Below are 13,227 nucleotides of genomic sequence, written 5' to 3'. Positions count from 1 at the left end.
GCTCTGGGGCCTGCAGCTGGAGGTTGGTTAGGGAAGAGCTGGGAGCTGCTCCTGCTTCCCCAGCATCCCTGAGCACACAATCTGCTAGATTATTGACAATGCTGAGTGATGTGGATGGCATTTATTAGTTTTCAATAGCTGCTATAAAATGAACTTCACGCCATCTGCAAAATTAGGATTCAGAAGCAGCCCTGGATATTAAAATATTTGTGGCTGCCTCTGCTATTATACAAGATTTTACATTTTATAGGCTCCCCATGGGACCAGGAATAAGCAGCAGTACAATGAATGAATGATCAAAAAATTATGTGTGGAAGGGGAAATAGTTTTTCTATACAGAGAGTCAGAAGCTAAATGGGGTTTCACATTCTCCTGTCACTATTATTAGGACATTAATAGCAAAAATAATATAACAAAATTCATGAGGAAGATTTTTTTTCGCAAGATGAATATACAGCTCTATGTATAACAGAGACAGAGCAAGTGATGAGCTTCCTCTCTCTTCTGTCCCACTGTACCATGGAGCTTGTCTAACTATTCAAGAGCATCCTATAGTATTCTCTGCAACAGAGTAAATGTTTTGATCAAAAGAATTCTGTAGAAACCATTCCAAGGCCTTATTCTAATGCCACCAATTTTTTAGCATAATTACTGTATGTGTCACTTTCTCTTTAGCCCACATTCCCACTGCAGATACCATCACAGCATGATTCAAAGATGTAAATCAGAGCCAGTTACTATCAATATGAATTCCCCAGGCATCGCAGTGTGACTCCCGAACCCTGGCTGGACAGAACCATCACCCTTTTAAATGAGTGGTGCTCATTTTGGTACTGACCCTGGGGCAAGATCAATGGTAGAGGGACGAGCCCCTGATTCTGGTTCAATTTCAAGAAAACTGTAGTTCTCACATTGGTCTGAAAAGTTGCCTCCCATTTCCCTCCTTCCTCAGGCCCTTAGAGACAGCACAGAGGAAAGCTTGTCTCTCATCTTCTCCAGCAAGGAAGTATTATGTCAGCCCATGCTTATATATGATGCCTGTGATCAGGCCTGATGCCTCAGAACAAGTCAGAGTGTGATTCTGACAGTAATCAGTCTGCGTGCCCTAGCCTTTCAGGGCCAACCCTCAAACCAAGTCTCGGAAATGGACACACTCGGAAAGAGGAAGCAATGGGTTAAAAAGATGAATATTTGCATGATGTGATGGCTCAGGACGAGGCCATCACTCTAGCTCTCATTCCCTCTTCCAATCTGCTCTTTTCTTCCAATCACACTTCCACATCAATCAAGCCAGGCCTGGGGACGCCAGCCTCTCAGGCTTTGCCTTTGAAATGATGCTTGTGCTGATGGCGGTCAGAGCCCTAAGAGGCCATTCCCTGAAGTATCGCTGAACGGAAACATAATCCGAAAGATAGAAAGGCTTTGGCCTGCTACTCTATATTAGAGCAAAAATAATCATGGTAATAGCTTGCATTTTCCTTGATACCTTTCATTCAATAATATCCAGCAATTTGTACGTGAGTAATTAAGAAAACACCCTTTTGTGGTAAGTTACTAATTCAGCTCCCATTTTAAAGAGGGACAGAAAGAAGCTTAATGATTTATCCCCAGGGGAGACCAGAGTAGGTAGCAGAAGCACAGGGTATGCAGTGATTTGTAGCATAAGATCTCTCATGTATGTCTCTAATCCTTAATATTGGGCTCACAAAATTGCTTCAGAGCAGAGTTAGTCTTAAGTCTCTGGGGTGGTGTTGCTGTGTTCCATTCATGAGCTGCCTGGTTCTGCCATGGAAGCAGCTGCATTTCATAGCTGTTAGTGAATATTTTTGTACTCTCCTTTCATCACATGATGTATGTCATTCCTCTCACTGGCGTTTCCAATCACTGAGAGCAGCACAACCATAGAATGAATTGGAGCGCTGTAATTTTCCCCCCTCATTGATGTAAGGGGAGGGAAAGAGGAGATGGGGAGGGGAATGCGCAAGGTGGACTGTTCTTTCAAATCTCCCAACCACAGCACAATCCTATGCTTCTTAAAGGACTGCTAATTCAAGTTCCCTCATCTCTCCAATTGTCTGTCTTCAGCCAGTCTCTTCAATAAGCCCTGGATGCTTCTCTTCTAAGAAAAGCAAGCCATAGACCAAGAAGGTACCACATCACCTGGGTGACCAGGGCACAGGGCCTGGGTCTCTGCCTGCCTGCACTCTCATCCCCTACCTGTTCAGGAGCCCTGCCAGTTGTCAGAGAGAAGTTTTGGATTGGGACTGGGAAATGACATTTGATATTAGAGATGGGATTCTTGGGCGGTAGTGGTCATTGTTTGTTATTATCCTTTTCATGCTGGGGTGCTGTGTATCAAGGCTGTTGTAACTGGAAAATATGTCATTAAATTTCTATCTCGTTCATGTAAAATTTAAGTTGACAAAGGGAAAAAGACAATTACCAGATTGCTTTTAAATGTGTTTTTCATTTTGAGGCCAGCCAAGAACTTGGAGAATATTGGTTGTAGGTATGCAATTTCTTTGTAAAATCGACAGAACTTGAAGATGGAAGATGGAATTTATGGTTGTTATTAAAATGGTTGCTGGGGTTCTCAAAGGTAACTGTGAGTTGTGTTCTTAAATAACTTCAATAATTATAGCAGTAATTAGCACAGGTAGGCACACTTGAAAGTATAACATGCAAGTAGATAAATATACTAGCAGCTATATAAATGAAGCATTCTGCAAACATAAACTGCTATATAAATGCTAATTAATTACATAAGTAGGCATACAAGATGGGACGGTTATTCATATTACTGCAAAGATAAACAGGCAGTGCATCTGACAGCTAGGCTTCTCCCTCCTCCCACCTCCAGCCTCCTAACAATGGTAAGCCCCAGTTAGGGAAGGTGGGAGGGAGCTCTGTGCCTCCACTGTCCAACTTGCCAGCTGCAAGGGCTACTGAGTGCTTCAAGTGTGGTCAGTCCCAAATGAGATGCAATGCAAGACTAAGACAGACACCAGATTTTGAAGGCTTAGTTTGAAGGGAAAAAAAAGAAGGCAGAATGTCCCATTAATAATGTTTGTATTGATTCCAATGGAAATGATACTATTTTGGATCTCGGGTTAAACATATTATGAAAATTAATTTTACCTGTTTCTCTTTACTTTTGAAATAAGCCACTAGAAAATGGAAAATTGTATTTGTAGCTCACATCTGCAGTCTAAAGTATGCTCTCACTCAACAGTTTTGCTCTGGACTATTAAACCTGTATATAACTGGCAATATATGCATCCCTTTTTTGGCATCACAACCCCTGTGGGTCACCAGGCTCAGGAGACTGTTTTTAAATGCTCTTCCATTTGTAGAGATATTTATCTTTCAAGGCAGTTAGTGCTCAACTGGTTCAACCTCATCATGACTGTCATTGACCAATTAGGGATCCAAAGCCCAGAGAGAAAATGAATTTGTCTGGATGGCATAAACTCGAGAGACTGACCCAGGACTACAAAATGTCCTCTGGCCAGACGCACTCCTCGTAGAGGTACTACCAGGGCTTGAGAACTAGTGGACACCATAGGGCTGGGTAAAAGTCACAAGTCAAGCTAGCAAACTATGAAATACAATCTCTTCCCCTCCCAAGCTAAGCATACCTTCCTAACAATCCAGTGGGCCAGGTTCCATGCTAGAATTCTGAGATTTCTCTGGTTCCCCAGACTATGACCTGGAAGAGAGTGGCCAGCTCCAGAGAGACATCGCCATTGAATCTGCAGATTCCTCTCCCAAGGCAGAGACACAGCTGAGAAGAATTCCAGAGCTGGGTCTTCTAAAGCATGGCTGAGCAGGGCACCCCATGCTAGCGTTGCAGGGCACTCCTCCTGGCCTGACTCCCATTCTGCCTTTGTGTCCATGTTACAACACTTCCTTCTGCACAACTGAACAGACATCTAACCTTGTTTCATCCCAATAATAATTATTACTCCTGACAAAGGAGGGCATTCTTGGGTCTCAGGACACAGCAAAAAAGAGTTGAGGTGCTAATTTCCTTGGGACATTCAGATCTCATTGCTTCTCCTCTGTCACCCTTACAAACACATACATACACTTATGCACACATGCACTGAGACACACACACACCATACACATATACAAACACACCCAGACAACCCTTTAAGTGGAGTCAGGAACCCTCCAGAAGGCAGAGTAATCATTCTCTTTCCTGTCATTTGTTTGTTTGTTTGTTTAGAAACACTGGAACTGTGCTGATTTGCATGATGTTTTCATAAATTTGCATCCCACACTGAAGAGGCCCTCTCTCTTTAGCATCCCACACTACTGAGGAAATGTGGCCAGCTTTCCCTGTGTTGCAAAGAAACACAAAGGAAAGCTTTATTTCTGCAAACATTTATTACAATGAGGCTTTTAAATGCCTCAGAACATAGGAGGATTTTGTTTTAATAAAAGTACCATTGTGAGGAATGTTTATAAACCCATCCCTTTCTTATTGTGGTCACTGAGCAGCTTGGAAGCATGAGAGCAGGTGACAAGGGAGACGCAGAACGTCCTGCTCTGGGAAGGATATTTTTAAATGATCCATCTGGGACAGTGCTGAGAAATTTCCTCTGGATTTCTGTCTTCTGAGCCTCTGAAATTCTGCTTGCCCAGTGGTTTGCATATGAGAACTCCCAAGGGATACTGCCATATCACTGAGGACCTCTGTCCACCCAGCCTGGCTCAGTGCTCCTTGGTCCCTAAGTGGGGCTCAGACAACTGTGTAAGCTGTGTTACGTGCCTGCTCAGGCTTCATATTTTTGGAACAGTGACTACACTATATATATATGGCCACCTGAACCTAATTATTCAAAAGAATTAATAAAAAGGTCTTCAACGGCCCTGTACATGAATGTGATAACAAAGAGTCTTGCTGAAAATTAGATCATGCGTGCACAAACCCCACGGACTCTCTCACATAATGGCCTTGCCCATGTGCACTCCCCTCCCTCTCCCAACCCAGTAAGTCATCCATTTGCCTTTGCCATGTTCCTTCTGCCTTCTGATGACAAGATAGTCACAGAATTAAAAGCCCAGAGAACGAGGTGGGCAAGGGACCCAGGACCTCATTGGCTCTCCAGCCGCTGCACACAGAATGGCCAAAATAGAAAATGGAGGAAATGACAGCTTACCAAGGGAAGGGAGAAACACGGAGAGGAAAAGTATAACACAAAGAGAGTGACTGTCCTCCTGGCCACTGCTCTAGGCGCTGACATGGCCTCAGGGTCCTGAGTGACAGATTTCTTTCTTGGGAAGGAGTGGGAAGTTCCACAGGACTGGGACTCGGGCCAACCCAGGGAGCTCCTATCTCTTGCCACAAGAGGCTATGTGGTCTTGGCCAGTTGCTTAGTCTCTCAACCTGAATTTCAGAATCTCTAAACTGGGATAATGATATTGTAAGTATCCTGTTTAGAGAATAATAGAATGAAATCATTTCATACATTATTTTTGAGAGAAACCCATGTTGGACTTGTATGAAACTGTATCCTTCAGACTTTACATTGCTTCTCACAGAGTGAAAAAAGAATGCCGACTGCAGGGTATTTTTTGTTTCTTTTTTTAAAAGTCAATCCATGAACACTTCTAGACCTTCTAGTGTGTGTTCAACCAGCACCAGGTAAATTATGATATGCAGAGTTACCAGCTGCCCTATCTCTTCCAGGCCTCCCCAGGCCCCCCAGCCCAGGTCTGCTTCTAAGGCCCCGATACATCATTTTCAAATACCGAAAATGGTGACTCCACTGCTCTTGTCAGGGGACTGGTCATTCCCACCCTCGTGACCAAATCCAACAGACACTTTGTTCTCATCTCACGTGGCGGTATCCTCTTTTCTGGAGCACTCTCCTCGCTTGGCTTTTGTTATCTCTCTCTCTCTCCTGACTTTCCGCATCTCAGTGGATCTTTCCTTTTTCTCCACTGTGGTCTCTGTCTCTTCTCTGTTTCACATGTGACTGTTACTCAGGGCTCAGTTCTATTCTCCCTCTGTTCTTGCCTCCGTTCCTTCCTTCCTTTTCTGAATATGCTCGCCCCAGGTGGTCTCATCATTCCCAATGTTTAATTCTAAGGATATGCTAATGAGTACAAAATTTATAATTATACCCCATACTTCTCAGAGATCCATGTTTATGTATCCAACTTCCTATGTGGCATTCTTGAGTATACCAGAAACCTCTCAATTGTAATATTTTTTTAACATTTTTGAAACAAAAGTCTTTGTTTCTGGTCCCCAAACTTGCCTTTACATGTTCCCATATAAGTACCCAGCACCTAAAGCAAAACCAACAGCCTATGCAGTTTTGGCCAGTTGGCTTAGTCTTTCAACTTGAATTTCTGTATCTCTAAACTCGAAGAGCAAACTCATTAGGGAAAAACCCTGGTGCTGGGAAAGATTGAAGGCAGGAGGCAAAAGGGATGACAGAGGATGAGATGGTTGGATGGCATCACTGACTCAATGGACAGGAGTCTGAGCAAACTCTGGGAGATGGTGAAGCACAGGGAAGCCTGGAGTGCTGCAGTCCATGGGGTCGCAAAGAGCGGACACGACTCAGCAACCGAACAACAACAAAGGCAAAACCATGGGTTCATTCTCGATTCTCCACTTCCTGCACTGTCAGTATCCACCCTTGGAGCAAATCCTATAGAACCAGCCTGAAAAATGTGTCATGACCCTGTCCGTCTCCCCCACCACCAGCCCAGGCCAGAACACCATCCTCTCTCACTGATCTCTCTACTTTCAACTTTTTTTCATCATTTAACTCCATCCTTTCTCTGCACAGCAGGAAAGTAAATTACAATGTAAATTTGATCAACACTACACAAAACATTACACAAAAATTGGATCATGTCATTCCTCCACTTAAAACTCCTTAATGGCTTTCTATTTCACCTGGAACAGAATCCAGTTTCTTTACTATAGACTCTTGGGCCCAGCGTGACCTGGTCTCTGCCCATCTTTCCCACCTCATCTCATGTCAGGCCCTCCCCATTGCTCAGTGATTTCTAGCCACACTGATCTCTCAGTTACACAAACATACACAGCAGTTTTTCCTCCATACTGTAGCATTTCTCTCTCACTTTTGCATTTGTTTAAATGCTATGTCCTCAGGAGACCTCCTCCAACAACTCAATTTAAAAGCAGATTGCTCCCACATGCTTTCTTTATGTTCTACCTTAGCTCTTTCTTTGTTCCTTGTCACAATATTTTTTTCTATGAAACTTCTGTCTCATCTGTGTCCTTCTGCAAAATGTGAGCACCATGGAGGCAAGAATGGACCACACTGAGCTTGTTCCCCATTGTGTTGTCACTGCTTAGCACGGTGGGAATGAGGGGAGGAAAAAGTGAAAAACTTAAATCTTAATAATATTATCAAGAGCTTTCATAATCCTTTTCCTCAAGTTGTAGTTCCAGCTTGATTTTAAGACTTTGGACACACTTGAGATATCTATTCCTGTGAAAACTCCTAAATAGCCGAGTGGTAGTTTCCAGCCTCTTGCAGGCCACATTCAGATGTACAGGAATTAGACCCTCCAGAAAATGAAGTTGACATGATGTATGTCTAATCTGACTTCTTTGTGAAAACAATGTTCCCCAAGTAGCTTTTTGTAGCAATAACTGTCAACCCAACAAGTAATTAACTTAAATAGCGTAATTTTATAAATTATTGTCTACATCAGTATACTTCTAAGCATAAAAATGTGCACTTTAAATAACAGCTGAAGGACAAGGACCATAAATTAGACTGTCCCAAGAAAACCAGGAAAAGATGCCCTAACATTGAAAGACATGCTCATTCACTGTGTGGTTCAGATCTTCCCAGAGCTTACAAATAAACAAGTTAATATAATGGTTAATCACAAAATTATATTCATAATGATATGAACCAATACCCTACTCTACAAAATTCTTACATTTTTCTCCACAATTATGATCTATTTTGTATGACAACAAATTAGCAGGTAAAGGAACCCATTTATAAATATGAGGGGACCCAGAAGGATGTCTTTGGGGAGGATTTGATAAGTATCTTTCAGGAGATATTTAAAGATTTTTAGTCTCTGGACAGACGCCTTTTTGATAAACCAATGACAATAATGTTCACTGAACCCTTACCATACCCCATATCAAGTGTAAAAAATCTACTTCATATTTTCAACTAAAGGAATACACATAAGGACACTGAGGTTCAGAGGTTTTCCCAAGATCACAAAATAGGGAGCCCCAAAGCCAGGCTCACTCCTAGATATGCCTTCTCCAAGGCCTATATTCTTCACCATTGTTTGCCTCTAAGACTATTTGTAGTCCTGACTTCTTTTTCTTGTTGTAATTTAGACACCAGACTCTGTACTCCCATCCACACTGTGATGCTCTTCTTGCATTTGACAGGGGGCTCCTTCCTGTGCTGTGATGAAAACTCACCAGGGTATCTCGGGCAGAATGCCTAGGGACTGCAAGGGGCTGAGAGCTGCCTGTCTATACCTGCCTAGAGGAAATGAACCAGAAAGTGTTACAGCTGAAAGGGATCTTGGATACTTCACAGTTCCTTCCCCTTGCTTTATACATGAGAAAATCAGGAAGATGAGTTGATTCACCCGAAGTCACACAGCCAAAAGCCAGAAGCGGAACACAGGTCTCCTGACTCCCAGTCCAATATTCAGTGGTACAGAAATAATATATGGAATATAGGATCTTTAGAAAATGTTTCCATATAAATGTTTTATACACTGTAAATAATATATATATATTTAGAAAATCAATGTAAATATTTTATAGGCTGTAGCACAACTGTCAAGTTTGGAATTAAATCTGTGGTTCTGGAGCAGTGCCGCACACACACATATGATACAATACACTGAGGTCTGGGCAGCCATCCCTACATTGTGTCTGCATTTTCCTAGACTGGCAGAAATCAGGCTGCACAGCCAGCTGCCTCCTCGGCCCTCACATTCTTAATTGTACAACTGCCAGGGGAGTGCAGTCCATGGGAAAAGGGGCTGAGCAGAGACTGCACATCCTAGAGATTTTTGCAGCTATCCCCAGATAGTAAAAGCTCTGGCCACCCTAAGACCCATGCTAGAAAAAGCCAGAGAAGCCCAGACCTCCCAGGTCACTCTGGGGTGCTGCTCCACTGCTTTCCTCTAAGAAACCATGAGGCTTGGGCTAGGAACATGCTAGCCAGACAACAAATACCCATGGAGCACACAGGGAGCCAGTGTAGACCTAGGATCAGAAATCTTTCCTGATGTTCTGCTCTGCCCACAGTCTATGGGATCCTGAAGGCCACTGTGGAGCAGGTAAGGAACTCCAACGGGAGTGGATTTTGCGTCAGATGAGTAAGATGAGGACTTAGATTCAGAATTAGAAACTAAAGACCTGAAAACATGTTATGCTTCTTACATAGTTGAACATGTGGAGTAAAACTTTAGGCTTTTTATGCCGATAAAGTGAAAATTTAAATTCCTTTTGATCTTTTTGGTTAACTCTCATCTCTAGAAAAAAAAAAAAACAACTTCTAAAGCTTTGTGACATGATCAAGAAATCATTAAAATATAGTCCCTAGAACCCTGGAAATTAAGTTTTATGTGGAACACTTGAAACTGTCAAATTGTATCCAAATTTTAACTTTTAAAAAGATCTTTCTTACAACTTTCCTTATATTCTCTCTTCTGTGGGCTGAATTGCATTCCCCCAAATTCATATGTTGAAGCCCTAGCCCCCAATATATTAGAACATGATTGTATTTGGAGTTGGGGCCTCTGAAGAGGTAGTTAAGGTAAAATGGAACCATTAGAGTGGGCTCTAACCCTGTCTGACTGATGTCTTTATAAGAAGACGTTTGGTCACAGGGATACCTCTGCACGCAGGAAAGATCATGTGAGGATCAGTGAGAAGGTATCCATCTCTAAGCCAAAAAGAGAGGTCTCAGAGGAAACCAAACCATGAACTAGACTTCCAGCCTCCAAAACTAGAAAAAAAGTATCACCAGTCTGTGATACTTCATTATACCAGTCAAACAAACACACCACTCCCAGTGTCCCCTCAGAATGAAATGCAAGGACCTAAACCACTAGATCTAGTAACATGTTCTATTAATGAACATACTGTGTTGGTTACATTTATATTAGTACTCTGCTCTTGACCTAGTAATAATTTTGAAATAGATTATAATGGAATCACATCTTATTTCTATGTATCAGTAGAGTTTAAATATGTATTAACACCAATAAACTACACGTACGTTTATTCAGAAGTTACTCATAGACACCCAGAACTAAAAAGCATGCATCAGATACTATGATTCTGCACCTAAGTGTACAAGTACCACTTCCCTCTATGAGGAAGCGGGTAGAACTTTCACAGATCTGGGCAGTTTTGTCTTTCAGGGATCATTGCTTCTTCCCCTTCCTCAGGTTAATGCTACCTTTCCTGGCCTCTAGAGTATAGTCAACTCTTGGTTCTTAGTCAAGATTTACCAGCTTGTGTATTCACCATAGGAAAAAAATACAGCGATATAAATTAACAACAAAAAAATCTATGTTTCAGGACAGATCAACTGTTTGAAACTATATTCCAAAGATGCAGGGCCACTGCCTCCCCAACTAGTAAACACTCCTATCTGCTGGAATCCCCGTGTTTCCACCCGTGCACAGGGAAGGAAGCAAGCAGCACAGGGTCTGACTAGCAGAAACTTGGGAGTTCCCACCAACTGTAAACTCATGTGAGTGCACTGTCCCTTTCTTTGATTTTTTTGGGTCAACCAGAGGATTTTTTTTTTACATATAAAAAACACTTTATTGAGGTTTGATTGACATGTAAAAAGCTCTACCCAGGAAATCATCAAGGCTGAAAACGTATCCATCCTCTCCTAAAGTTTCCTCCCACTCAGTTTGTATTATTGTTATTATTTTATGGTAAGAATACTTAATATAAGATCTGTGTTGTGCTGTGCTTAGTTGCTCAGTCATGTCTGACTCTTCGCAATCCCATGGACTGCAGCCCGCCAGGCTCCTCTGTCCATGGAGATTCTCCAGGCAAAAATGCTAGAGTGCGTTGCCATGCCCTCCTCCAGGGGATCTTCTCAACCCCAGGATCAAACCCAGGTCTCCTGCATTGCAGTTGGATTCTTTATCGACTGAGCCACCAGGAAGTCCAATATAAGATCTACCTCCTTAGCAAATTTTAAGTATACAAAAGAATATTGTTAACTAAGTCACAATCAGATCAGATCAGATCAGTCGCTCAGTTGTGTCCGACTCTTTGCAACCCCATGAATTGCAGCACGCCAGGCCTCCCTGTCCATCACCAACTTCCAGAGTTCACTAAGACTCACGTCCATCGAGTCAGTGATGCCATCCAGCCATCTCATCCTCTGTTGTCCCCTTCTCCTCCTTAATCTCCAGATTTACTTGTATAACTGAAACTTTGCACCCTTTAACTGTCATATTTTCATTTCCTTCTCTTCCCAGCTCCTGGCAACCACCATTCTACTCTGCTTCTATGACTGACTATTTTAGGAGGATTCTTAACTACCTGCTTCTCCCATTTTAATCTGAGATTCGAGAAAAAGAGAAGAATGCTCTGTAGAGCAAAACTTGAGTTTTGCTGCAAAAAAACCCAAGATCTGGAGTTTTGATTTAATGTTAGAACCAGACTTACAGAGAGTGGATGGGGAGTAAAAGCCACTGAAGCAACTGACATTAAGAAGTTGGGTAATTTACCTTCAGAGCTGTGCAGCTTGACTGTGATGCATGGGATCTGGGGTATGAGACACTAGGCAATGACACACGGCACGGCTGCCTGACTGAGAGGTGCTGAACGACAGCAGTAGCATGGGGCAGAAGCTGCTAGCAAAAACAAGATCAAGATGGCATTGCACTTCATCACCTAGACCATCTGCTGGACAGCTTAGAAGGCAAAGGACCATTTGCTAAGTGACAAACTGATGTCATCTTGTTCTAATGTTCAACGAAAGAACTCTGCCAAGCAGCAGACAATAACAAGACTATTTTACCACTTTTCATTAAGCAATTTGTGATATTTTGAGTCCCCTAAGTATTATGCTTGCATTATTTTTATACTTAGATAACATCTATAAAACACAAAATGTGTCCCTAAATATTAGATGTCATTTTAAGTAAATTGGTGTTCATTAAGTCCATTACAGACAAAGTTTTGCCTGGATTTGTTTAGCTGCTATTGGGGGTTGTCTATGACGCTTTGCACTTTTCCTGCATTTAACCTCTCATGCACATTACCTCAAACACCTGACAGCTGATGGTACACAGGTACATCTCATGATGATAACCACAGCTCGGACTTGACATTAGAGCTGGACCACCTGGAGCCAATAGATGGTCTGCACATTTCAACACAGAAGCCAAGCCCATAGAAATTTCACAGACACCCCCGCCCCCAGACATTCCTTTATCTTTGTCTTTGGAAGATGTACAGTTACTCTGCCATAAATGAATATTTCTTCAGGAGAGGCTGGCTTTGTCTCACTGTTCTGATCAGTATTTCTGTTAGTCTCTCTCTCTCTCTCATACACACACACACACACAAATGATAACTTCCTATACAGGATGCTTTGACTTGATCTCCACATTCTACCATTGTCTTTATCATGAAGATATCTATGCATAGATTATAATATTAGATTTATACATGGTTTTCTTAGGGGAAGCACACCGACTGGAACCATCCACCCTGGCCAGGCATGATAGTAACCATTTGCATGCGTTGTTTTACAACAGGAGGTCCTGGTAAGGAACACAGAACAATAAGCCACCACTAACCTGAAGAATTCAGGAAAAGTCAAAAGGAGCCACCATGTGTCCAACCACCTCCCAGAATCCTTCTTGCAGGCATCCCTCTTGGCTGAGCAATGGGTGCACCACCAGGAAGGACTATGAGTCAGAATGATTGGCAAAAAACATCTGGGAAACTAATCCCATCACCATAAAACCTCAAACTGTGAGCCATGTGGCAGAGCAGTTCTCCTGGGTCCCCTTACCTTACTGTTCTCCACCCAGACGTCCCTTCCCAATAAAGTCTCTTGCTTTGTCAGCATGGGACTCTAGTATCCATATGCTCATGCTACTAAGAGGGCCTCCTCTACAGCTCTGCAACTTCCTAGAATATTCTAGCAATTTCTTCACCAGGTTTTTTATTTCACTGACAAAATGGACGTTATT

General features: G+C 42.4%; 1 long non-coding RNA gene across 4 annotated transcripts in view; it reads right to left on the bottom strand.

The window, feature by feature from the left end:
* Positions 1–13,227, bottom strand: part of LOC112580614 — a 270,834-nt gene that overhangs the window by 75,729 nt on the left and 181,878 nt on the right. The gene's annotated exons all lie outside the window — the stretch shown is intronic.

The sequence above is a fragment of the Bubalus bubalis genome, chromosome 19, assembly GCF_019923935.1.
Source record: "Bubalus bubalis isolate 160015118507 breed Murrah chromosome 19, NDDB_SH_1, whole genome shotgun sequence".
Lineage (NCBI taxonomy): Eukaryota > Metazoa > Chordata > Mammalia > Artiodactyla > Bovidae > Bubalus > Bubalus bubalis.
The sequence above is the reverse complement of the archived record's forward strand: the minus strand, read 5'-3'. Positions and strand labels throughout refer to the sequence as shown.